Raw genomic sequence first — 23,587 nt, 5'->3', positions numbered from 1 at the left:
CGAAGACGGCAGCAAGAGCAGCAAACTTACGAACGTCAAGGGCACGGGGAAAGACTGCAGACCGGCTGGACCGAATAACCCTGAGGACAACCTGAAAGACCCGAACCCGAGAACAGGGAAGAAGGGAAACCGAATCAACCCAAAGCGAGTCCCCAGCCACCGAGGCCATGGTGCGCAAATAATGGCGGAGCGCTGCAACCAGACACAACACATGATGAACCACTGGCCTGATCAACCAAGCATCAACAACCCAAAGGGCCCTCCGGAAAGCAGCAGTCTCGTTCTTCACCAGAAAAGAAGGAGACTGCCGCAAGCGAACAAACCTATCATCACGACCAAAAGAGCAAAAACCCCTGCACCGGAGGAGAGCATTAAGCTCCCTGACCCAACCCCCTGAGGCCAATGCCAACAAGAAAAGGGCCTTATAAAAACAATCCTGAACCAAAGGGGCCACAAACGAAACAAGGAAATGACAAATATGAGAGCACCCTGTCAAAAGACCAGGATAACTCAGGCGGCGCATGAGCAGGCCAGAGGTGAAGCAATACCCGTGACAGCATGCGAAATGGTGCAGAAGTAACATCAATACCGAAAGCAAGCTGCAGCGGCTCCACCATCGCAGCACAATACGAGGCGATAGTATGTGTCAAGACGACGGTCCCAAACCTCTACGAGAGAAGGACAAGACCTTGTCAACAAATATGTAGGATAAGATTGTAAGAATAAAGGTCTTACTGACCTTTAAGTCAATAAAAGGGCTTAAATTGCAGAGGGGACTATTGGCCCATATGAGGCAGCTCCTATTTATAACCACTCAATCCCACTCATATACATGTCCAACCCAAGTTTGAAACAAAAACATAAGTTAATAAATGATTTGCAACATGGTTTTACAAATGGCAGTTCATGTTTAACAAATTTGCTATAATTTTATTTCAGCATAGTTGAGGCAGTTGATAGTGATAAGGATTGTGATGTTGTGTAACTTGACTTTAGCAAAGTTTTTGATACATGAAAGACAGATTAAGAAGATAGAGGCTTATGGTATTGGGGGTGCTATATTAGTTGGATTAGGGCATGGCTATACCAAAGGAAACAGAGTTAGTATAAATGGTGTTAAGTTAGAGTGGGAAAATGTTGTAAGTGGAGTGCCTCAAGGCTTTGTTTTGGGACCTCTCTTGTTTATAATATACATAAATGATTTAAATTCAGGTTTGAGTAGCAACATTTGCAAATTTGCTGATGATACAAAAATCGGTAGGGAAATAAACACGGAAGAAGACTAACCATAACTGGAATATGCAGCAGTTGAATGGTGTCTATATCTTAAGAAGCACATCAACAAACTGGAAAAGGTGCAACAACATGTCACTAAGTAGCTCCCAGAACTGAAGGACAAGAGCTACGAGGAGAGGTTAGAGGCATTAAATATGCAAAAACTAGAAGATAGAAGGAAAAGAGGCGATATGATCACTACGTACAAAATAGTAACAGGAATCGATAAAATTGATAGGGAAGAATTCCTGAGACCTGGAACTTCAAGAACAAGAGGTCATAGATTTAAACTAACGAAACAAGGCTGCTGGAGAAATATAAGAAAATTCACTTTTGTAAACAGAGTGGTAGCTGTTGAAACAAGTTAAGTGAGAAGGTAGTGGAGGCCAAAACCGTCAGCAATTTCATAGCGTTATATGACAAAGAGTGCTGGAACGACGGGACATCATGAGCGTAGCTCTCATCCTGTAACTACACTTAGGTAATTACTATCACTTCAAGTCGATCTAAATAGGGTTTTGAAATAGTCAAAAGATTGGCAGATGCAGTTTAATGCTGATAAATGTAAAGTTTTGAGGCTAGGTAATGATGATAGAGTTACAAGATACAAGTTAGATGGTGTTGAGATTGCGAAGTCGGATTGAGAAAGGGATCTGGGAGTTATGATTAGTAAGAATTTAAAACCAAAAGATCAATGCATAAATGTTAGTTATATGGCAAATAGGACACTGGGATTTATTAATAAAAGCGTTAGTAACAAGACACCTGGTGTTGTTCTTCAGTTATATCTTCCTCTGGTTAGGCCACATTTAGATTATGCAGTTCAGTTTTGGTCACTGTACTATAGAATGGCTATAAATTCACTTGAATGTATCCAGTGTAGGATGACAAAGTTAATTCTCCAAATTAGAAACCTGCCATATGAAGAGAGATTAACAAAGCTTAAATTGCATTCACTGGAAAGGCAAAGATTTAGGGGTGACATGATAGAGGTTTACAAGTGGATGAATGGACATAACAAAGGGGATATTAACACTTTCAAGTGCCCGTGTGCGCCCGGGGAACAAGGAAAAAAGTTAGCGCAATGTGCTCTCGGCGTTTGCGGGCGATCGAGCGGAAACACTGAAAAGTGTATATTCTTTTCAATGTCCTACTCTTAATTTTCGATGTACAGATTTCATTTTTTTACCAATGTGTTCGCAATAGAATGTTCTAGAAGAACATATGTATAAAATGTCACCAAACTGCGATTTAAACCACTACCAATAAAGAAAATATGTGGATCACTAGCCGTGAGCTAGTGCGTGAGCTCCAAACAGCGACGAGATGTTCCCATTCTTTTCAGGGTTGTCAACTCCACACTTGTCCTACAGGGTTAAATTTGGTATCTTTGAGATCGCAATAAAATTCCCTACACGGACATATGCATATAAATGAAGAATGATGATGTTTATTAATTAATAGGGTATTAAAAGCGACTTGAGAATGGTCCAGGACGGACCGAAACGTCGTCGTCCCTTCACCTTCTAGTGTGTGGTCTGATCAACACGGGTATTAAAAGTATCAACACAAGACTTTTTAGGGAAGGTTCTCATCCCTAAAATATTATTTTCCTGTACTGGTTCCTTAACGTGTTGTGTAAGAAAGCAATCATCAATTATTTCTAGAAAATCTTCTGCTTCATTATTCCCTTTTCTGTTAAGCCAGTTTATCCCACTAAAATTAAAATTTCCCATGGCACAAATACTGTTAGACCTAGATGCTCTAGATATTTCATACCATAGATACTTTGCTTCCATTCTGTCTTAAGTTTGGTGGCCTGTATATAACTCCTATTATAAGATTATTTGCTTTTTTGTTTAATTCTAGCCATATAGTTTCTGTGTGTGGCTCAGTTTTGATTCCCTCTTTGAGACTACATAACAGATTTTCCCCTAACATATATGGCTACCTTCCCTCCTCTTCTAATATATCTGTGTGAAATAGTTTAAATCCATTTATTTGATATCCAGCTAATACAGCGACACCTCAGCTTACGAACTTTTCGGGTTACGAGCCAATTTCTTCAGAAAATTTGAATCGGGTTATGAGCTTTGCCTTGGGAAACGAGTTTGTTGATACGCGTATGGGAGACTTAGAGCGTGGTGGCAGGGCGATCGCGCCTCAGCTTACCAGTGCCTCCTGCCTAGTGATAATAGTGCCTGAATTCTTCGTAAAGATTTTTTTTTGGGGGGGGGGGAATTTTTTGGGGTATTTGAACACAAAAGTTGTTATTATAAATCTCGCCATGGGTCCCAAGAAAGCCAGTGGTAAGGTTGAAGCCAAGGAAACACATGTGAGAATGACCATAGAGGAAAAACAAGAGATCATTCGTAAACATGAAAATGGTACACGGGTTGTTGAACTAGCTAGGCAGTACAACAAATACATGTCAATGATATGCACTGTACTTGCTAAGAAAAAGGACATTATAAGTGCTAAAGTGGCAAAAGGTGCATCAACAATTACGAAACAAAGAACACAAACACTTGAGGATGTTCAAAAGTTGTTATTAATTCACCCAGAGCAAGCTGTAGTAGGCTGTTGTGTTAACATTTTTAATGACAATGTGATGTCTCACTTCAGACAGGTGTTACAACATAGGGAAAAACAAATGTCACTAAACAGGTTTTTTCTGAGCCACAAGCAATGAGCCATAAGCAGTGAGCCACAAGCAGGTGGTCCTAGTGGTATACAGGCTAAACGTGCCAGAGAGTGTACCTCATAAAAGTCATCACGACCTGATGTTATAATGGAAGGGGAGTCCCCTTCCACTAACACCTCTCCTCCTCTTTCCTCCTCACCGTGTTCCATACGCCAGCAAGAGTCATCAGTAAAGGTAAGTAATAACTTGTACATAATTTAGTACTGAAAATTTGGGTGAATTAGGTACAAAATTTACTTTGAAGCTAATTTTTTTGAGAGTCTGGAACGGATTAATTCAATTTCCATTATTTTTTATGGGGAAATTTGCTTTAGTTTACGAATATTCGAGTTATGAGCCGTCTCTGTGAACGGATTAAATTCGTAAGCTGAGGTACCACTATAGTTCTCAATTTTCTACATTCATCCATGTTTCAGTAAGTGCAATAATATCTATTTTTACTGTGCAGACAAGAGCACTTAAATCGTTTATATTGTTTCTTAGACTCCTACTGTTCGTGTAATAAACCCTAAATGTATCATTATTTTGAAGCCCTTCTCTTTCCCTGATCATTTTGCCAATTTCTTTCCACCACAAACACATACTTTTATTACCTCCTTTCTCCATGTCAATTCCCATACCGCTATCTACTAACAGTTTAAACCCAAACAAACCCCTCCAACGAGTTCGCAACAGCAACAACTTCAGCCCTAGATAGATGCACCCCATCCCGAGCATACATGTTACTCCTCCATAGAAGTGTTCCCAGTTACCTATGAATGATATTGCATTTGATTTGCAATAATTGTCCAGCCGGCAATTGACACCAAGTGCCCTCGATGATCATTTCATTTCTGAAACCAAGGCTGGCAAGGAACCAGAAGGAACACCCGCCAGAAAACCAGGAACCCAAACCTGGCGCGCCGGGAAAGAACCAACCGGGGTGAGCAGAAACGCCCCGTCCAGGAAGAAACCTCCCCCCCCTTGGGACCCCTAATAATGAAGAGCAATGAAAGACTAAACATCCTTCCAATAATGGATGACAAGAAAAAACCACTTACAGAAACTGCCGACCTGCAGACTCTGCAAACAGCCAGGACAAAATGGAGACAAAAACTTAAGAACCAGGACCCAGGCAAGGCGAAAAACAGCAATCCGCAACCCGCAGGAGCAGCGCAACCAGCCCCAGCAGGGCAGAATTATGCATGCATCGCCGAGTAATATATGAGAACTACTCAGAACGTGTACCGCACTAAAACAAAAATGTACTTTCTGGAAAAGGAACACAAAGAAAAGGCTGTAGCCAGGATTGTAATCTTTGCTTCTCCTGTCCCAACGAAAAGGAACTGAAGGGGCAGGAGTGGTTGATTGGAAATCGACAACCACCTGCAGACATTGCAGCACAGAAGCCAGCAGTGACATACAAGGAGATGAAAGAACTCAGTTCTATAACCAAACACTGGGACAGTCCAATATCAGGGAACTGACCATGTACATAGTCCAACCTAGCACCAACACCAGTATAGCCAATATGCACATACTAAGATACATAACAATGTGCAGTATAGAGGTAGGAAATACGGAAATATGCAATGAAAAGACCCTAAATAAGGTCCAAGCACCGGTAGTTAGGGACAAGATTGTATAATCAATATGACGAACGAAGACGACCTAGGCAGCAATCGGTACATGATCAACTACATATATAGACTCCAATGTATATATTAGGTTGCAGCCAGGCACTGAACGACAGGCAATGAATGAGCGTCCAGATAGCATTGACCGAGTCAAGAAATGAGTGTCCAAAGTCGAGAAAGGATTCAGTCGCTGAAAGACTAAGCAAAAGGCACCAAAATTCGAGGCTGTGCCCAAGAAACTTAGATGATTGTCATGCCCTTCAAGAAGACCTGGACATAATAAGTATATGGAGCAACACTTGGCAAATGGTATTTAGTGTGAATAAATGTCATGTTATGGAATGTGGAATTGGAGAACATAGACCCCACACAACCTATAAATTATGTGAGAAATCTTTAAAGAATTCTGACATAGAAAGGGATCTAGGGGTGGTTCTAGATAGAAAACTGTCACCTGAGGACCACATTAAGAACATTGTGCGAGGAGCCTATGCTACACTTTCTAGCCTTAGAATTGCTTTTAAATACATGAATGGAAAAACACTAAAGAAATTGTTCACAACTCTTATTAGACCAAAGCTGGAATATGCAGCGGTTGTATGGTGCCCATATCTTAAGAAGCACATCAACAAACTGGAAAAGGTGCAAAGACATGCTACCAAGTGGCTCCCAGAACTGAAAGGCAAGAGCTACGAGGAGAGGTTAGAGGCATTAAATATGCCAAAACTAGAAGACAGAAGAAAAAGAGATGATATGATCACTACATACAAAATAGTAACAGGAATTGATAAAATCGATAGGGAAGATTTCCCGAGACCTGGAACTTTAAGAATAAGAGGTCATAGATATAAACTAGCTAAACACAGATGCCGAAGAAATATAAGAAAATTCACTTTCGCAAACAGAGTGGTAGACGGTTGAAACAAGTTAGGTTAGTAGGTGGTGGAGGCCAAGACCGTCAGTAGTTTCAAAGCGTTATATGACAAAGAGTGCTGGGAAGACGGGACACCACGAGCGTAGCTTTCATCCTGTAACTACACTTAGGTAATTACACTTAGGTAATTACAGGAGAAGATGAGGTGTAGTGTACGGGTGGAGGCGGCGCCACTCTGCGCCACCCCATACCCGTAAGCCGAGAAAAGAACTAGATATTTTCCCCATATATAAAATCTAGAACACCCCCAGTATCCAGGGTGGCTAGAACTGGAGAGATAAGATGAGCAAAAACGGTGTATAACCAGCAATAAAGGACGCAGAACACCAACATGTTTACACTGCCCATAAACAAAACGATCACCCTAAGCCCATGCTCCTGAGGTCCGAACTGCACAACCAGTCTGTCAGGGAGGGTGCCAACATGATTTAATAATTATTAGTAATGTTGGGACAGTACGGAGAGGTGAAGTGATTACAAAATAAAGAGAGATAGAATTAAAAGATGACAAGTAATACTGAAGAGGACCAACGAGTCCAAGAAAGGACTGGAGGGAAGCCTCACCGGAAGGCTACGGACGTTCCAATAATATTGTAAGTATCGAAGATCTTCCCGAACTTGCGAGAACTTTGATAAACAAGCACAAAATTATGGAGGCTCATACGGGCCCATTGGCATCCGTGACCAATAAGGATGCAGGATCCACATACAATTCGAACATGATTGCAACATGATGAATACATGTCCAAGATAAGAAGGTTGAGAAAGCATGAAAAATACCCACAGGATGGACAGAACCGACTGACCCAAAGGGACACGAAACTGAACCCTGGGAGGGGCTGATGCCCAAACTAACTTGTATGTAGAGAGAGGAAGGAAAGCCCCACTCCTTGTAAGAGAAAGCCCTGCTCGGAGGGTTGGAAAACCCAGGCAGGGACCAACGGGGCCCAAAACCCCCAAGTCAGCCCCTCCCCAACTCTTGGAACCTCCACATCAGACCCCAGAGGGCGAGTCATCCTCCAAAGCCCTGGCCTCACAAGAAAAAGCCAGGGCAGCCTGAAAAGCAGGAAGAGAAGAGGCCCACTGGTCAGACCCCCGGTGCTACGGCTCGAGGAACTGACTCAAATGCCTCTGTCGCCACCCTGGAAGGGGCAACCCCCGATACCGCCCAAGTTTCAGAATCCTCTAAATCCTGCCCCAACCCCCAAAACCCTCAGACGCTTAAGAGCCGAAGCAGGGGGAAGGGACAGAATAAACCACAGCAGGGAAAAAATAAGGGGGTGGGGATGGAATCAAGGCCGAAGCAACCAACACCATCAAGTCCAGGTCCCTATTAGCAAAATGGGACAGCCTCGGGGCATCCGGGGAAGCAATCAACCAAGAGTGTTGTAGCAACAGAAACCTAGCATACATTGCCTGAGCTGCCTGCATCCTAATAATATCATCATCAGATTGGGTGAACCGAGTCATAAACAAGCAACAGTGCTCGCAGGACTCTGGGTCGAAGGGGTCACCGACCCAACAGGCAGCATGACAGAGGCAAAAACAATGAGCGTCGCCCTGAGACAATGGACAGAGCAACCCTCAAACTTGCACAAAGCGAGAGGAGACCCAAGGGTCGCATTCTGCTTGATACCTGCTGGATGGGGTTCTGTGAGTTCTTCTACTCCCCAAGCCCGGCCCGAGGCCAGGCTCGACTTGTGAGAGTTTGGTCCACCAGGCTGTTGCTTGGAGCGGCCCGCAGGGCCACATACCCACCACAGCCCGGCTGATCTGTAACTTCTCTTAGAAAACAGTCCAGTTTTCTCTTGAAGATGTCCACGGTTGTACCGGCAATATTTCTTATAGTCGCTGGGAGGACGTTGAACAACCGCGGATCTCTGATGTTTATACAGTGCTCTCTGATTGTGCTTAAGGCACCTCTGCTCTTCACTGGTTCAATCTTGCATTTTCTTCCATATCGTTCACTCCAGTACATTGTTATTTTACTGTGTAGATTTGGGACCTGGCCCTCCAGTATTTTCCATGTGTATATTATTTGGTATCTCTCTCGTCTCCTTTCTAGAGAGTACATTTGCAGAGCTTTGAGACTATCCCAATAATTTAGGTGTTTTATCTTGTCTATGCGTGCCGAATGTTCTCTGTATTCCTTCTATTTCAGCAATCTCTCCTGCTCTGAAGGGGAAAGTGAGTACTGAGCAGTACTCGAGATGGGACAACACAAGTGACTTGAAGAGTACAACCATTGTGATGGGATCCCTGGATTTGAAAGTTCTCGTAATCCATCCGATCATTTTTCTGCCTGACATTCATTGGACCCGTGCGCCTCCACGGGGATTCCCAGGGACCTTAGACTGGTATCGCTAAGGGTAAGCCCAGGCTGGGTACTGCTAACCAGTGGTCAAGTCTACCAAACGAACTGCTAAAGCTGAACCACCGGGACATATCCAATCACGGGGGCGAAGCAGGGGGTACCAAAGAACACAAAAGGTCAACACCCAAACTAACAGGGGCAAGAGACACAAAGGCAGACCCCCCTACCAGGCCAAAACAAAACAAAAAAAAAAAACCCGCAAGAGGATAACGTACCCAAGAGGAACAAAGCCAAAAAACTAGCTGCATAGTACCCCTGCACCCCACCAGTGCAATAAACTACCACTTACCCTAAGGTAACAAGATAGGAAAACCCCCCCCAACACTCGGAGCGGTCAATTACCAAGCAGCAAAAGACTACGGAGGTAGACCCCAAGTCCCAAGATGACTCGTGGAAGAAAACCCCAAGTCTCAAGGGGCGGTACTTACAGGGTTCTCAGGGATGGTAACCTTAAACACATGCAGACTGAGTACCTGTGAATATTACTCCCAGCTCGTACGCCACCGTAAGAGCAGTACTGAACACCAAGCACAGCACAGTAAGAGAATTTAGAGCTGGAGTCACCCGACCGTGCCACAATCACATCAGCCTAAGAACTAATGGTTGGATCGCCAGCACGGTGGGACTGGGACTCCCCCTTCCTCATCCCGGGGAAGGGGATGAGCTGCACAGGCGGTGTGGCTTGTGTGACATCATGCTTGATTGCTCGTTTTTATTTGGGAAGTTCTGTCCACTCGTTTGGCTATTTTCGTTGTTTTAACCAGGATAGGGGTTTGTTTTGAGGTGCTTACCTTTCTGGTCGCCTGTCCTGGTCGGTTGCAGATATAGAATCCTCCAAATCACACATGCTTTTCTATAAGCCATTGCTCCTCGTGCCTCTCTGAGAAGGTCCAAGTTCTGGCTTGTGGTCCCCTGGTAAGCCTAGAACTCCATCCACATTGACTGATGCCAAAGGTTAGGGATTTCATATCAGCCTGGATAGCTCTGGGGAGCTGAAGGGGCTCCCCCCCAGAAAAATATTTTGTCTTATAAAAGTGTTCATTTGTGTTCCCTGATCACGGGATCAAATGAAAAAAATCGTAGGTGGCATATTTTTGACGCAATAGGGCAGGGAAGTCTTGAAAAAAACAAGCGTTGAATGTAATAAAACGCTATTTTCTGGGCGAGTCCCGGAGGCTCCCTGAAGCTATCCAGGCTGATATGGATATCCCTAACCTCAGCATCAGTCGATGTAGGTGGAGTTCTAGGCCCACTGAGGACCATGAGCCAGAACCTGGGCCCCCCTCAGAGAGGCACGAGGAACAATGGCCAATAGAAATGCACATGTGATTTTGGAGCATTCTGTATCTGCCATCGACAGGAACAGGCACCCAGAAGGTAAGAGACCCAAAACAAACCCCTATTCTGGTTAAAAACAACGAAAATAGAAAGACTAGTGAACAGAACTCCTCAATTGAAAACGAGCAAATAAGCATGACGTCACACGAGCCACGCCTCATGTCTGTGCAGCTCCCCCCACCCCGGGAAGGGGCCCCAGACACCGGCACCGGTGATCCACCCTGCAGTTCTGAGGCTCAATATCAAAATACAGGTACACAAAAACCACCAACCTGAGGGAAGGAAGGTTGCCGGCGAGCCCCCGGGACTCACCCAGAAAATGGCGTTTCATTATATTCAACACTGGTTTTCTGGGGAGAGCCCCTATGGCTTCCCAGAGCTACTTCACCAAAGACTATGAATCAAGAAGGGGACTTACCCGGGAAGCGGTCAGTGCTCCACATCTCAACTTAAAGTCGAGACGACTGGCTGCAACTGCTGACCCAAAGCAACACAGGTCCAACTAGGCCCAGGAACGTTAACGAGGTAGCATGGAGCCAGGACCCCTGTACGACGGCCAAAAACCCCGTGCCCAAATGTTAGCCCAGGACATGTTACCAAAGATGGCAGCAAGAGCAGCAAACTTACGAACGTCATGGGCACGGGAATAGACCGCAGGCTGGCTAGACTTAATAACCCTGAGGACGACTTGAGAGACCCAAACCCGCAAACAGGGAAGAAGGGAAACCGGATCAACCCAAAGCACGTCCCAGGACACAGAAGGTGTTGCGTGCAAATAATGGCGGAGGGCCGCAACCGGACACAAAACATGATGCATCCCCAGTCTGACCAACCAAGCGTCAACAACCCAAGGACCCCTCCGGAAAGCAGCAGTCTCATTCTTCCCCAAAAAAACAGCATTGAATGTAATGAAATGCCATTTTCTGGGTGAGCCCCAGAGGCTCCCTGGAGCTTATCGGGGTAATGTATGTTATATTAGACCGGGACATTAGCTAAGGAGTTAAGACCAACCAGGGACCAGCGCCAGAACCTGGCCCCTTCACAGAGGTTTCAGGGAGCAATGGCCCTGGAAAACCCCTTGTGGTTGGGGTTTTCCTTATCTGCCATCGACCGGGGTTAGGCACCCAGAAAGATAGGCATAACAAAACAAACCCTACATGGTAAAAAACTAAAACAAAAACCGAACAGAGAGGTAGCAACTCCCTACAATCACAAGGAAACAAGCAAACATCACACTTTACTGCCGCGCCAATCGTCTGCGCAGCCCTCCCCGCCCCAAGAGGGGAAGTGGGGAGCCCCATACCTACCGCGCCAGCTGCCAAGCTTCAGTTCGGAAGCTAAGCTTCAACCAACGTGAAAAAACCGCCGACCGGTGGAAGGGAGGGTTGCCAGGGAGCCTCTGGGGCTCACCCAGAAAATGGCGTTTCATTACAATCAACGCTGGTTTTCTGTGGGGAGCCCCTACGGCTCCCTGGAGCTTCATACCCAAAGAGAAGGAAAAGAAAGGGCTAACCCGGGAGGCGGCCGCCACAAACTCTGCAACGCAAAACCGAGACAACAGGTCGCAACTTGCGACCCAAGGTAACAAGAATACACAAGAGCAGACACGCATAAAGAATGAGGGGCCAAGAACCTGTGCGACCCTCAAATCCCTGCACCTGAAATGACCCCTAGACGTCACCAACACAGCAGCAAAAGCTGCAAACGTCTGAACAGCACGGGCGCAAAGACAGACCGCAGGGTGGAAGAATAAAAAACTCTGCGGACGACCTGGAAGACCCAAGCCCTGAAAACAGGGAACGAGGGGAACCGGATCAACCACAGCGCATCCCCAGACACGGTACACAGGCAACGGCAAAAAGCACAACCGGACAACACAGGACGCACCCCCGGCCAAACCAATCAAGCATCAATAACCCAAGAACCCCTTCGGAAAGCAGCCGTCTCGACCGTCACCAGGACAGAGAAAGGCTGCACACGTACAAATCTACCACCAGTACCAAAGAGCAGAAACCTGAACCGAAGGGGCTACCACAAACTGAGGAGAAGATAAGAAGGCACCCTGATCAAGGACCAGGACGGCTCAGGCGACGCATGAGCAGGCCGGAGGTGAAACAAAACACGAGAAAGCGAACAAAACATCATACTGTCGCCAAGACGAAGCTCGCAGATGGGACACTGTCAACAAAGCCACCTGAACACCACAGAGATGGTGATACCCGCGTCAAAATACCAGACGCGAAGAGCCGAGGAGAAGGCCGAACCAGTCACGTACAGGACCAATTCGACCTGCCGAAAGAGGCGGAGCCGTGGGAAAACGCCCCGGGTTCGGACACCTATCAAGGAGCGTCTGAAAATAAGGCTGGGCCGGCCACCAAGGAACCATAAGGATTGCTCTCCTGGGAATGGGCTGCAAACCGAGCCAGAACCCGAAGCAACAGCAGGACCGGGAGAAGAGGAACAGGTACCCCCACCTCGGCCAGTCCTGCCAAAAAGCATCCACCATGAATGCCTCGCAGGTGGGAAAGGGCGCCACATAAAAAGGGCGACGCCTAGACCACGCCGACTCGAAGACGTCCACGAGTCTATACGTCCGACAGAGCCAAGAAAATGAGTCGGCGACGACTGGCCAATCCGCGAAGAGAGGAATGAACCGAGACAGCTGTCCGCCAGGACGCAGGACACACCCCGGACATGAACCTCACAGTTAGCCAAACCCCTGTGGTTCCGGCAAGAACCGCCAGAGAACAGTCCGAACAGAGCTGAATGGTAGAGCACCGAGTGACCTATACCCAAAGAAGCGCAAACCAGACAGCCACGAACTCCCGAACCGTGCTGTGAGCCCGATGGACGGACAGACTCCACCAACCTCGGCCGACCTGGTGAGCACTGGTCACAAAGCCCCAGCCGAGAGATGACCCGTCCGTGAACACATCGAGCGAAGGCACGGGGAGGTGCCAAGGCACGGAACCCCGAAAACCCCAAAGAGGAAGTTGGTGATGCAGCACCAACACAAGATCCCCGGAGGAACGAACCCAACGAATGCAAGAGGCAGAAGGGGAGTCTCCGAAGCAACCAAACTGACGCCGAAGCCAAACCCGACTCCACGGGCAGACCAGCACGTCGAAGTTCAGACTCCTACACAACTGCTCAAGCAACCGCTGAGCAACCCGGGATCCCCTCATGTACAGTCGAAGGCGGGACCACAGCCGCAGTAACACTTTTGGAGGGAGTGACAATGAGTGGCCCAATAGCCCTAAACAAGGCCTAGGTCCAAACCCGGGACGGAAACAGATGGAATGGCCCCCAGATCACCAGGAAACCAAACCCAGCGATCTGGAAAGAACCACACCCCTGGCGAGCAGACAAGCTGACTGACTGGGAGCCCACACCAGCCAGTCGTCGAGGTAGGCCAGACACCGAATCTCAGACTCAGACAAGGCACTAAGTTCCGGTAAAGAAGGAAAAAAATATATATATATACCAAGTGCCCATTACAAAATAGGGATGGCAACAAAATCAGCAAGCCTGAAGCCCCACCACCAACTGTGCCAGTCCCAGAAAAATTGGAGAGGAACGTGCCAAGAAGTGACCTGGAGGTCCTGGGCCACCACCCAGGCACCCGGCCCCAACAGAAGTTGGACAGGAGACAACAGTCCTCCGAGGAGGGCATAGAATCCTGGGCGCAGACTGAAGTAGTCCAGAAGAACTGCAGATGAGAAAGGCCAATGACTGCAAAGAGCAGATGGGAACCCCAGAAGGATGGAGTGGATCGACCACGTCCAACGCACCCCACTAAGATGACTTGACAAAGCGCAGGGGAAGAAGCCCACCCCGCCAGCTCTGAACCCCCCCAAAGGGGGAGAAGCTGTCCACCGACGCCACCAGAAGCCAGAAAACAACCAAAAGCGCCCACCAACAGCGGGACCATGCGAGAGTCAACAGAGCAAGCTGCTCCCCCAGCGCCCCATCAACAGAGAAGGGAACAGAACCCCTTCCGAAAGAAAAAGTACACACACATATACACTATGTATATACACATACATATACATATACACAAACACACAAGATATGTTACACACACGTGTGTATACACATGGGCACACACCCACACACAGCGTACACATGTACATGCGTACACATACACTTTAAAAGAAAAGTACAAGTCGCCGACCAGTGGGCAGAGAGCACCACGCCGGCCAGGCAAAGAAGGCACAAAACTGCATCAAAAGGCCCACCTTGACAACAAAACCTCAAAGTCCCAGCATGACCACAACATGTGCCAAGACCCAAAAAGATCAGTCTGCAAGCCAGGAAGACCCCCGGAACTCCAAAAGGCAGAACCGGGTCACACGAGGAAACAAAGCCCCCTGAACCCATAAAGGGGGCCCAAGAGGAAGAAACCTCCGGAACGAAACCAAAGAACCCAAAGGAACCCAGAATCGAACCAGGGGGAGCCCAAACCACCACATTTGCCGGCGGAGAACACCACAGAAAGGCAAAGCATAGCCCCCAGACAGAACCCCCAGGGAAACGGTCATAACAGACCGAAAAGCGAGGGACAAGGTGTGGGAGCAAGCATAACAGCCAGGGACACTGAGCCCAAACCCAAAGGCCCAGACCCAAAACAGACAAAAAGGGAAACCCAGTGTAAAATCAACACCCAAACGTTCCCAGAGGAACAGGCAACGGGCAGAAAACACCAGAAAAGCAAAGAAACGACAACAGGAGAATAAAACCCCAGAAAAAAGGTGAAAACTCACCCAAGAAGCTCACACACACCCAGACGCATGTAAACAAACCGCAACGCCGCCCTGGTGGCCACGCCGGGAAACCGGCAGACAAAAATGGGCGCCCGGCAGAGGGCTGTGACCGACGCTAAAGATACGAAAACACGCCAGCAAAAGTGGGAAACAAGCAGACTGGATGGGCGAAAAAGTCAGCCCAGGTAGGGGCAAACCCCCCCCCCCCCCCCCCCGGAACTGCTCGCAAGCATCCCCCACAGCCCCAGGAAGCAGCAACAGAGGCCCCGGGGCAGAGCCGTCCTCCAAGCTCTCCACCCTTAAAGAAAAGCAAGAGTCCATGGGAAAGGCAGCAAAAAAGGGCCGCTGGTAAGACCCAGAAGCCATGGCAGGAGGAACAGGCTTGAAAACCTCCGTCCCCCAACCCAAACGGGGCAGCCCCTGAAAACCGCTCGAGTCTCGGCCCCAACTAAACCCCGCCCCAAGCTCGAAATCCGCAGACAGTCCGGAACAGGGAACAGGGAGGGAACAGGGAGGGAAAGGGGCGAACGCACCTAACCAAAATGGGGCGGGGCATCCGAGTGGGAAACCAACCTAGCATGTTGCAGCAACCTAACCTAGCTTGCAACACGGATACCGCCTGTACTCTGAACAGTAATAACATCAGGAGAGTACTGGAGAACAAGCAGAGAATCTCTCTCGCAAGACTCCGGGTCAAGGTGTCAGGAGGTGCCGATCCCGAATCTGGCACTACTGGCTTATGACGACAAACGGAGATCCGAGACCTGGCACACCCCCCACCCTTGGAAAAACCAACAAGTCCAACATAGGCCGGCAACTAGATGAAGCCGCTTGCAGAAAATGCACCATTGCAGACTCTGCAAACAGCAACGGATAAAAAGGGGACAAAAATCTAAGAGCCAGGGCCCAAGCCGATTACAAAGTGTGAACGAGCACCATCTGTCGTCATGCGAGGCGAGAAGCAAAGAACAGCGACACCGCCTCCTTCAGAATCGGCACAAACAACTTCAACAAGGCTGCCGAAGCAAACACATCGGACACTGGCCTGTATCCCAGTTCCTGCACATCCTCGCCGAGCCAGTCCAAAGACAGCTCAAGCAGGGAAAAGAAACGCAAGACCAAAGCCAAATGCCCACGGGCACGCAAATCCTTGGCCACCAGGGACGCCAAAAGAGAGGGAATCTACGTGTGAAGCTGCACCTGACCAACATCACGAGGAAGTATGAAGGCGAACAAGCATGCATTGAAGTGCTCAAATTCGCTCCCTAGGTAAAGCTGAACAACCGTAGTCAACTCCCGCCATTCCAGCGAGCGAGTCTGACACAACGAATGCCACGCCCCCAACGAAAAGAAAGGGCAGTCCACCAATCAGGAAGATTCTGGCGCCTCATAACACACCCAGAAAGGAAACAAGAAGCCAAACTCGAAAGAAGGAGGATCCATTACCAAGGCATAATCCGGGTCTTGCAAGAGGTAAGTAAGCCACAAGGGCTTCCCGCACCACATTTGGTGTGATATAAGAAGCCGAAAACCTCTGGAAGGAGGGAAATGAAGAACCCAAGGGAACCTGGAACCGAATCCGGGGAGGAGTCGCACACATATCAAGCTCAAAAAAACACCGTCGAATGTAATGAAACGCCATTTTCTGGGTGAGTCCCGGAGGCTTCCCGGAGCTATCCAGGCTGAATGGATATGTATAACTTTCTGGCATCAGTCAAAGTGCTAGGAGTTCTTGCCTACCGGGGACCACGAGACAGAACCTGGCCCCCTCAGAGAGGCACGAGGAGCAATGGCCTATAGAAACCCCCTTGTGGTTGGGAGCATTCTGTCTACCATCGACCGGGATAGGCACCCAGAAAGGTAGGCGCCCCAAAACAAACCCCTATTCTGGTAAAAATATTGCTACCGAAAGCCAAACGAGTGGACAGAACTCCCCAAACAAAATTATATAACTAGCATGACGTCATCACGTCGCTGCACCACCGTCTGCGAAACCCCCCCTCCCCGGGAAGGGGAAGGGGGAGCCCCAGATCCTCCACACCGGCGATCCAACTGGCAGTTCTTAGGCTGGATGTCAAAATACGGGAAAAACGCCGCCGACCGGAGGGAGGGAGGGATTCCGGGGAGCTTCCAGGACTCACCCAGAAAAATGGCGTTTCATTACATCCAACGCTGGTTTTCTGGGGGAAGCCCCGTCGGCTCCCCGGAGCTACCTCACCACAGATAAGGAAAACAAGGAAGGAAACGGGAGGCGGATGCCACGCGCCCTAACCTAAAAACCAAGACCACAGACAAACCAAAGACCAAAACGAGAAGAAAATATACTACCCAGGCCAACTACCAGGACGGCACCAGAACTCAAGAGCAGGCCAGAGGGGAACAACGCCCAGGACAGCAAGTGGAACGGAGCAGAAGGAACCACAACACTGAACGCAAGCAGGAGCGGCTCTGCCAGCACCACCCAATACAAGGTGACAGGACACGAGCCCAGACGACAGACCCGGAACAACCCCGAAGGGAAGACAAGCCAACCCTATCAAAGACCAAAGGACCCTTCACAGAGATAGGAAAACCGGAAGGACCGCCAGGAAAACCACACACCGCCCCCGAGACGAAACACGCAGGTGGGAGACCAATAAGGAACCCACCAGTGCGAACACAAATGACGAGAAACTAGCACCACGAACGAAGGCGCAAAATGCGAATAGAAAAACTGCGACCCCGCAACCCAAAGGAGCAAGATAACCAGCTCCAGCAGGGAAGAAAGACGCACGCGTCCCAGAGGCATCCAAGAGGAGAACTACCTAGGACGTGAACCGCAGGAGAGCAAACACACCCGTTCCGGAAAAGGAACAAAGAAAAACCGGAGCCAGGACCGGAACCCAGCAAACCCGGTTCCAAGAAAAGGAACCAGAAAGGCAGGAGCGGCAGACCAAAAGTCCAAAACCCCCCCCACAGACAGCGCAACACCGAAGCCTGCAGGAAGTCACACAAAAAATCGCAGGAACACGGTACCAAAACGGAACACTGGAAAAGTCCAAAAGCAGGGAACTGAACATGGACAGAGGCCCACCTGAGCACCAAACAACAGGATAGGCCAGAAGCACTGACCCAGATACACAAATAGGTGGAGCATGGGAGGGGGAAAAACGGGAAGAGGTAAGGAAAACCTCGAATACGGCCCAAGGAGCGGCCGGGAAGGCACACGACCAACCATAAAATGTGTAGAGGAGGGCGTACATACCCGATGAACCTCATGGACAGCAGGGTGCAGTCAGGCACCGAAGTTAGGCAAGGAATGAGTGTCCCGAGAGGGAAAAGACCCAGGTGTCGACAACGAAACCAAAAGTGCCGAAATGCGGGGCAGAGCCCCACAGGACAACAAAGAACAAAAGACAGGGACAAAAGTCACTGAAGACCCACACAAAGTGACCAAACACACCACACCAAACACCCCTTTTAGGAGCCATCGACTCAATCCCGGGAAGCGGGAAGAGTAAACAAGGATGGAGCAGTGAACAAGGGCTGTGGAGTGAGCAGATTATCCCAATAAGATACTTGCTCCAAACACATTAGCCTAACAAGAGAAGCAAAACTCTACGGAGGACCAATCATGGAACTCAAACCGTTCCAAACTTCCAGTTAATATGCCTGCCAAACTTTAGAGAACGGCGAGGTATTGACCGAGCATAGAAGCAGCAGAGAAGCGAACAATAACTAGTTGACCTGCAAGTGTAGTCTAGAACAGACACTTGTGAGAAACCATACCGACTCCCAGTGCACTGAACTCGCACCATTGCCCACCAAAATAACACCCACATACCACTGTATACACAACAAAACATATGCAGCCTCTGAGTGGTTGTGTTTATTGTCACCAATCTTCACGAAACAATAGAACTGGGACAGAGGTACATGCCACCCTTGCAGCACATTTTGGACACGAAACAATGGGCATAAAAGGGATAAGTGTAGAATCAGGAAAGACCTGAGGAATGACCGGCACGGTAACAGGTTCGGTGAATCGCGGAACCAATTACCGCATAACGTGGTGGTGGGGCCCCACGATTTGTGCAAAAGTTGGACATGTATATGAGCGGGAATGGTTGGGAAGAAATAGCAGCTGCCTCATACGGGCCAATAGGCCCTCTGCAGTTCCTCTGGTCTTATGTCTGTATGGTCGTATGCACAAGGGGACACAGGAGGAAGCCGAGTACCCAAAGGAGCCACAGACACGAAAAAGAACCCGATCAATGTCAGAGGGGAAAGAAAGCAGAAAGGACTAAGAAGCTATGTGGTGGAGGCAGACTCAACCCACAGGAACAACCATAGAGAAGACAGAGCCCAGGAGGCTCAGGAAACTGCACAACTGTCAACTGACAAAAAGAGGCGGGGCCCAAGAGCCAGAGCTCAACCCCCACAAGCACAATTAGGCAAGCTCCCCACCAAAAAGTGAGAACCAGCCCATGGCCGACAGAAGCGCCAGACATGACAACCTCACCTGCAGAGCAGACACACGACCGTGCCACAACACAGGCGAGCCAAGTAACATACCAGGAGAGCGCTAATGGTGTGCCCGAAAGCCAAGCATACTCGAGGCAGTAGGCATGGAATGTACCATTACCTGAATAAAATTCGGAAGTCGAAGGGGAAATACATCCAGAGGCGCGCGCCCCGCAGAAGACAGAGCAGGACAGACGGGGAGGAAGCGGCGCCACGCCGAGCCATCCCACACCCGGAAGCAGAGGAAGAACGAAGTGACACCCCCAGACATAAATCCAGAACACCCTCAGCATCCAGAGGGCCACGACCGGAGGGAGAAAACAAGCAAGAAGCCGTGGAAAAACCACGAGAAACAACGCGAACACACGAGCATACTGCTTATAAACAAAACGCACACCGCGGCCCCAGCACACGAGGTGCAAACGTACCACCCGTCCACCGGGAGGCGTGGCTCGTACACCAGGTGGACACACATATCGTACACACAATGTACAGACACAACGTAAACACACATCGTACAAACACTAGGAAAGCGTGTGTAACGAAGACGAAGAACGCCGAAAATGGAAGTAGAGACAACACGAAAACAAAACGAGGCGAAAACGAAGCAAAAGAAAACAGATGACAGAAGGTAACCAACGAGGCCGACAAAAGACCAGAGGGAAACCTCATCGAAAATCAACAGACATTCCAATAATATTGGAAGGTACGAAGAGACTCGCGAACCAACGAGAACAATGATAAGCACCCTTGAGCAAGGGACACGCAGGGACAACGATACGAAGTGGTTTAGGCATTGTATGTACAAGCCGATATATAAATCCATCAACGCATGTTTCACACCTTGCATGAATGTACCTTACTTGAACAAACATTCAATTTCTTTTTTCGGAACAGTATCGCAATGTAAGAGCGAAAGGGGTAAGGAAAAGGGAGCAAAAAACACACCCCAGGAACGACGGGCCTGACGAACCCGAAGGAACACGGAACCGAACCCAGGGAGGGGTATACCCGAAAACAGGAACACAGAGAGGGAAGGAACAACCCCACTCTGAGGAACTGCCAGCCCCTTACCAAAAGTACAAGGACCCAAGAGGGGCAAACGGGGCCGAGGCCACCCAGGCAACCCCTCCCTAACCCATGAACCTCGACGGCATGACCCGGGGCCGAGCCGCACCCCCAAAGCCCCAGCTTAACCCTTACACTGCTCAGGGGTCCTTGGGACATTTACACCCCTGTGCGCAAGAAAAAAAAATTCAAATTTTTTTTTTGTCTTCTAAACATGTTAATTTGTGTCCCCTGAGCACGGAAAAAAAAAAAATCGTAGGTGACATATTTTGGGCGCAATTGACCGAGGAAGTCTGGCAAAAAGTGGGCGTTGACAGAGTGGTCGTCAGACCCGGTCAGCGTCACCCACGCTGACAGATGGGAGTTGCCACAAAGATATTATTACCTAATTGTTTCAATGTCTCAGATTGATTTTTTCTTAGTTTTTTGCAGTAATATTATTCAATAGTGTGTATTGTAATATATTTATATAATGAAAGTGGTGAATAATCGCTATACTCAAAAGTATGATGAGCATATTAGTGATTCAATTATTATGTTTATAAAACAATAAACAAATAGTTTTGCTGCTATTACACTCTATACACAGGTTATATATAAGTATCTGCATGTTTTGGTCACCATAACGAACCACTAAGTTGGTATTGAGAGTCGAAAAGCAACGAGGAGTTACCGCCACACACCAGCCAGCCACTCGCTGCCACTCCCTCAACACACGCACTAAACTTTCTTCCCCAATAATACCATTTGTGATGTTATTACACTATATACAGACGTTATATATAAGTATGTATATATTTTGTTCACCACAACTGTACAGCTAAGCTGATATAGTTAGTTCAGGCACTAAGAATCGTCGCTATACACAGATGGCGGCTGGCGGCTCCCTCACTCTTTCAAGGTCACACGCACTAAACTTTCTCCCCCATCAATACTGTTTGCAGTGTTATTACCCTATATACACATATTATATATAAATATCTACATGTTTTATGCACATTAACTGTACACCTAAGCTTGTAGTGCGCCCAAAGAGCATAGTGGCCACCCTCTAAACAGCTAGACAAATCGTGCAGACGACACCACCTCCGTCACCCATATGGCTCCTCCCAGCATAATCCTTTTGCTGTTATTACACTAATACACACATTATATATAAGTATCTACATTTGTGTTCACTATAGAGAACCACTGACCTGGTATGGTGAATGCAAACAATAACAGGTGGCCACACAGTCAGTAAACGATGCTGTCTCCCTCTGTCTCTCAGCATCACTCCTCCCACAGCGCTAATTATTACAACAATCCTGCTATTATCACAACCCTGGTTATTTATATCACAGTCATGGGTCATCTGTAATATTGTCATCGCTAAATAATAACAATTATATATTTATTTTGACATTTTTTGGCGATGCTGTGGTCACAAGCTGAACAGCAATGCTGTTCGCTCATGCTGCGTGCGCCGGCCTTGGTTGCTCCAACAGTACTGTGCCTCTCACACCTGAGAATATTGCACATTTTTTTTTTTTTAAATGGCATCTGTTTACAAGAGCCCTGAGGAAGCTACTGTGAACCCCGTGTAGCCGTCCGTGGGCCATTTGAATCAGGCCTGGCACCCTATGGCATATATATACGCCACGCGCACCATGGGACATGTTACTCAGGGCATATATATACGCCATGCGCAGTTTAAGGGTTAACAAGGAAAAGCCGGGGCAGCCGTGCAAACACTAAGGAAGGGAGCCCACTGGTCAGACCCATACGGCACGGCTGGAGGAACCGCCTCGAATGCCTCCGCCACCACCCCAGAAGAGGAAACCCCCGAGACCGCCCGAGTCTCAACCCAACCAGACCCCGAAACCCTCCTCCTATGGTTCGGAGCAGGAAGCAAGGGAGGAAGTGTGTAGAACAGAAGGGGAAGGACAAGAAGCAGAAGGAGCCAGAGCTGAAGCGATCCCCATCCCCAAGTCCTGACCCCAACTACCAAAACGGGGCACCCTCGGGGCATCCGGGGCCGCAAACAACCAAGAGCGTCGCAGCAAACTACAACCAGCAAGCAACGCCGCAGCCGCCTGCATCCGATTAACATGACCAGTGGCCTGGGTGAAAGGGAGCACGTACTGACAACACTCGCCGTATGACTCTGGGTCACAAAAACAATGACCCAACAGGCAGCATGGTGGAGGCACAACCTGTGAGTGTCACCCTGAGACAAGGGGACAGCTCAACCAACAAACTCGCAGGACGCGAGAGGGACTCCGGGGACACACCTATAGGACCACGGAGCCCCTGTGGGGTTTTCCAGTGCCCTTAGCCGTTGGTACATGCTAAGGGAAGCCCAGGCAGGGTATCGCGAACCGGCACCCAATACTACCAACAAACTGCTAAAGCTGAACTCCCGGGACGTGTCCACTCACGGGGGCCAAGTGGGGAGTACCACCAACAGAAGGAATCAAAAGAAATCACCTAGAACAGGAATGGGAGACCACAAAGGCAGATCCCCCACCAGGCAAAAACAAAAACAAAAGAAAAACCCCGCAAGAGGACAACGTACCCAGGCGGAACAGAGCCGACCACTGTCAATGGTGAAAACTAGCTGTGCAGTACCCTGCGCCCCTACCAGTGACGAAAACTAGCACCTACCCAGAGACAGGGGCAACAAACCCCCAGCTGACTCCAAGGGCGGCCCAGTACCGAGCAGTAAAGGGCACAGCGGAGGTAGAACCCAAGGTGACTTGTGGAAGGTGGCCCCAAGCACCAAGGGCAGTACTTACAGGGCACCTAGGGAAGATAGCCCTAGGCGCATGCAGGCCGAGTACCGTGGAATCTTACTCCTGGCTCACACCCCACCGGTAGAGACAGCCCACACCACAAGGCACAGAACTGAAACAAAAACCAGAGCCAGAGGCACTCAACCAGCCAGTAATCCCATCAGCCAAGAACTGCCAGTTGGATCGCCAGTGTGAAGGGTCTGGGGCTCCCCCTTTCCCCTCCCGCGGAGGGGGGGGA

General features: G+C 48.7%; 1 protein-coding gene across 1 annotated transcript in view; it reads right to left on the bottom strand.

Annotated features, from left to right (window-relative positions):
* Srp72 (signal recognition particle 72) overlaps positions 1–23,587 on the bottom strand; it is a 254,241-nt gene that overhangs the window by 97,516 nt on the left and 133,138 nt on the right. The gene's annotated exons all lie outside the window — the stretch shown is intronic.

This window comes from Procambarus clarkii, chromosome 54, assembly GCF_040958095.1.
Source record: "Procambarus clarkii isolate CNS0578487 chromosome 54, FALCON_Pclarkii_2.0, whole genome shotgun sequence".
Taxonomy (NCBI): domain Eukaryota; kingdom Metazoa; phylum Arthropoda; class Malacostraca; order Decapoda; family Cambaridae; genus Procambarus; species Procambarus clarkii.
This window is presented reverse-complemented; position numbering and strand designations above follow the sequence as displayed.